The sequence below is a fragment of the Tupaia chinensis genome, unplaced genomic scaffold (genome assembly GCF_000334495.1).
Source record: "Tupaia chinensis unplaced genomic scaffold, TupChi_1.0 Scaffold000259_1, whole genome shotgun sequence".
Lineage (NCBI taxonomy): Eukaryota > Metazoa > Chordata > Mammalia > Scandentia > Tupaiidae > Tupaia > Tupaia belangeri.
The window spans coordinates 1,753,713-1,757,786 of NW_006159739.1; the positions used below are offsets into that span (position 1 = coordinate 1,753,713).

The 4,074-nt window shown below is 45.0% G+C and overlaps 1 protein-coding gene across 1 annotated transcript in view; it reads left to right on the top strand.

Annotated features, from left to right (window-relative positions):
* Positions 1 to 3,870: 3,870 nt before the first annotated feature.
* Positions 3,871 to 4,074, top strand: part of CC2D1B (coiled-coil and C2 domain containing 1B) — an 18,677-nt gene continuing 18,473 nt past the window's right edge. Inside the window, exon 1 of the mRNA XM_006149397.3 lies at positions 3,871 to 4,012. The gene's annotated coding sequence lies outside the window, so the exon portion shown is untranslated. The remainder of the gene's footprint in view (positions 4,013 to 4,074) is intronic.

Sequence of the window (4,074 nt, forward strand, 5' to 3'; positions counted from 1 at the left end):
AAGAGTGAAAGCACCCCTACCCAGGGGGCATGGCCACACCACAATCCCTTTTCCATTTCTCCTCTCAGGATTTTGGGCATGCACACACATGTGCCTGGCATAATTTTCAAGCTGCTGGGTCTGGGACTTCAATAGTACAGTCAGCCATGTGGAACCCAGCCACCTTAGCCACCATGTCACCAGCTGGCGGCATCGTTGAATGTTTTGTTAGTTGTTTCTCATGTTTACATGGAAACCAACAATAGGAAAAACTGACATCCAAAGCCTCATGTGAAGTATGGAGAGTAGTTAATTTGAAAATATGTGATTAAAACATGTGGCTTGAAGATACACGCAAATATGTGCTTTTTAAAGCTACTTTTGTAGGGCTATTGAGAGTATTTATACATGAAAGCAGTATTTGCCTATTGTTAATGGTTGTCTTTTTGTTATTGTTGATACTCACTATCTTGGGCAATATCGAGGTATAGGGTATCACCAATCACAGGAAGGCAACCATTGACAATAGGCAGGTACTGCTTTCGTATGTAGATGCTCCCCAGTAGCCCTGCTAGAGTAGCTTACAGAGCGCATATTTGCATGTGTCTTCTGGCCACATGCTTTAATCACATGTTTTCAGATTGGCTGCTCTGCACAGTGAAGTACTGAGGAAAGCAAACTCCCCCCATGTAATAGGACAAAACATTTGGCCAGAATTTTTTTTTAATTGTCCAAGGGCATATCACCTACCAGAGAAAGGGAGCAAGTACTTCTCTGTTTTCCCATATGTCAAGATTTAGGCAAGCACATGCCTATTGTTTTTCAAACCAGGGCCATCCCTTAAATTGTAGTCAGTCACATGGAATCCTCAACCCTAAAAATCGCAATCGGCCACATGGGATCCCCAACCCGCAAACTAGTCAGCCACGTGGGATCCAGCTCCATTAACCATTAGGCCACCAAGGTTGGCCCTGGCCTGAAGCTATTAATGAGAACATTTCCAAACAAATCCAAACTGAGAGAAAAATATTCTGCAAAGTAACTGATTTTTACTCACTGAGAATACGAATATCACAAAAGACCAAAACTAAAAACAATCCCAAACGTGAAGGAACTATTCTAGACCGAAGGAGGACAGAGACTTGAGAGGTAAAGACCCTGTGAACCTTGACTGGGTCCTAGATTTAAGAAATACACTGACAGGGACCAGCAGATGGCATAATGGCTACATCACTGGACTCCCATGTAGTCGACCCTGGTTTGAGTCCCAGACCTGGTGGCTTAAACTCACATTGGGCACGTGTGTATATGTGCACAAGATCCCGAGAATGGAAGAAAAGGTATTGTGGTGTGGCTAACACCACAATCTCGTTTTCTGTCTATGTCTCTCTCTGTCTTTTTGGTGAGCGCACGTGCCCTATAATAAAACTTCTCCCTCACCAAAGAAAAATACACTTATGAAGTATATCATATTACATAAAGTATTACACAAGTGTTCAGTTTCAAGAGTGTGATTATGTAGGAGAATGCTGTTTTAGTAGATTCATGAGGAAATATTTATAATTGCAGTGGCATAATGTCTAGTTCTCAAATAGTTCAGCAGAAATATATATTTATAATCATGTATTTATCTATAACTGCATATAATGGTTTGAGGATCAATATCAATATTTTATAGAAAAAACTTTTTTTTTTGAGAGAGATCTTTGCCACAGGGTACATGCACTTACTGAAGAGATGGAGAGAGACAGACAGTGAGAAATCACTCTCAGGGGGGATGGCCATGCCACAATCCCTTCTCCTCTTGGGATTTTGGACACAGTTGCATGTATGTGCTTGGAGTCAGTTTATGCTGCCAGGTCCAGAATTTGAACTGTGGTCGACTATATGGGAGTCCATTGATGTAACCATTACACCATGCACTGGTCCCTTAAAAAAACTTTTAGGGACTGGCAGATAGCCTAATGGCTACATCACTAGACTCCCATGTAGTCGACTGTGGTTTGAGTCCTGGACCCTGTGGCTTAAACTCAAACTGGGCGTGTGTGCGTGCGTAACCAAGATCCCAAGAGGAGAATGGAGGAGAAAGGACTGTGGGGTGGCCATCCCCCAGGGGGGTGGTTTCTCAATTTCTGTCTTTTTGTCTTTCTGGCGAGCGCACACACCCTATAGCAAAAATTTCTTTCCCCCCCCCCAAAAAAAAAAAGAAGAAAAAACTTAAAAAAAAATACTAAAAAAAAATTTTGAAGACCTTTCCAAGGCATTATGGTATAATTTGAACTCAAATATCTGGCAGATGGAAGTGGAAACTGGAATAACTATTTTGTAGATAAGGAATAACTGGAATAACCTAGTAAGGTTTAGTCTGCAAAATGCAAGAAATTCTGAGTCAGCAATTCCATCCCTACATCTGTAATCTAGAGAAATTCACATGTGTACAGCAGGAGGCAAGTACAGAGATATTCATAGCACTGTAATGGCCAGCCATTGGAAAAGTGACTGTTTTATTTCTATAAACTTATACCATAAGTGCAATACTGTACGGAAATGAAGGTCAACTACTGGGCCATTGGAAAAGTCATGACGTGTCTTTCTATGCAGAAAAACCACCCAGTAGATGAAGTATACATATCAGTGTGAATAAAACTTACAGAAGTAGAAAAAATGAACTATGCAGCATATCAATGATATGTTTAGAAGCTTGCAAAAGAATACTATGTATTGCTTAAAGGTATATACATACATACATAAAATAGAAAAATACAGGCAGGAATATTAAACAGCAAATTCTGTGTACCACTGTTGTACCTCTGGGGAAAGGAAGGGTTACAGTATGGGATGTGTATATATGCGGCTTCAACTGCTTTGAAGTGTTTTTTCTTAAGCCTGTTAATAGATGCCAATGTAGTCATTATGTAAATTCGCACAGAGATTTTGGAATTATCTAGTGCTTAATGTGTTCTGTGCTCTAGGACCTGGATACCTTAGAGAAGAAACAAAAATTTCTGCCTATGTGGAACCTGCATTTTAGTGTGGGAGATATCTTTGTGTATATCTTAACTATTTCATCATAAAAATTTAAAGATAGTTTAAGTATGGAAGTGAAGCCTCAAAAACGGTGAAGTTGGTCACTTTGGGGAATCACCCAAAGGCACCAAGAAAATGGAAAAGCACTTTGTCCAAGGAAGCTGGAAGACCTTTGAAACCACCACCTACCTAGGGAAGCAGACAGGAGTAAGGAAGTGACTGTTTTATATGAAAGCAGACTAGAGCAATTTTGTTGTTGCAAAAAAAAAGTTGTCGATTTCCCTGAGCAAGTGATTTCCTCTGCGCCTCCGTTTCGGGGTGACGTGCATCTTGCAGGATTGGGAATTTTGACAAGATCCATTATGAAAAGCGACTGGCACAGCTTGGAAGAAAAGCACACTTCCCACTTCTCTCATTCTACCCCATCCCCCCCATACACACCCCCTCACTGGCCTGAGCTGTAAGGCGTGAGAATTTAACGTATCAGAAAGGGCAGTGAACCCTGCTTGGCTTATCCGAAGTTTCCAAGCTGTCTTCTGACTGGGAAAGGGGTGCTTTTGGGTGCTGACAGGAAGAAAAACACGGTGCGCCCCATGTCATTTTCCAAGATGCTCTGTCCTGAGGCCTCCGAGGAAGACGGCAGTGAGCCGCCGAGTCCGGCTCCGAGAGCCCGGCCCTGACCTGAGCCGGAAGGCCTGCGGGAGCCGTAAACGGCCGGAGACTGGACCCGCGCCCTTCGCCTTTGCTGCCCAGCGGGACCGCCCCGCGCTACCTGTCCGAGGCGCCTGCGCGCTGCGAGCCCCACCCAGGTCACCTGTCCGCGCGCCCGCCAGCCGCCCGCACATGCGCACTGTGAGCCTCCGCGGCTGTGGAGTCACGTGTCGGGCGCGAGCCACCTCCAGGCGGGCGCTTCCTGTCGCTGCCGCCGCCGCCGCCCGGGCGCCGCCGGAGCCCAGGGCGGTGCCGGGAGGAAGAAGGCCCGGGTTTGGTTCGGATCCGCCGCGAGGTAGGGCGCATACCTGCCCCCCGGCGTGGGGACCCTGGGGACACGGAGGCGGCTTGAGGCGC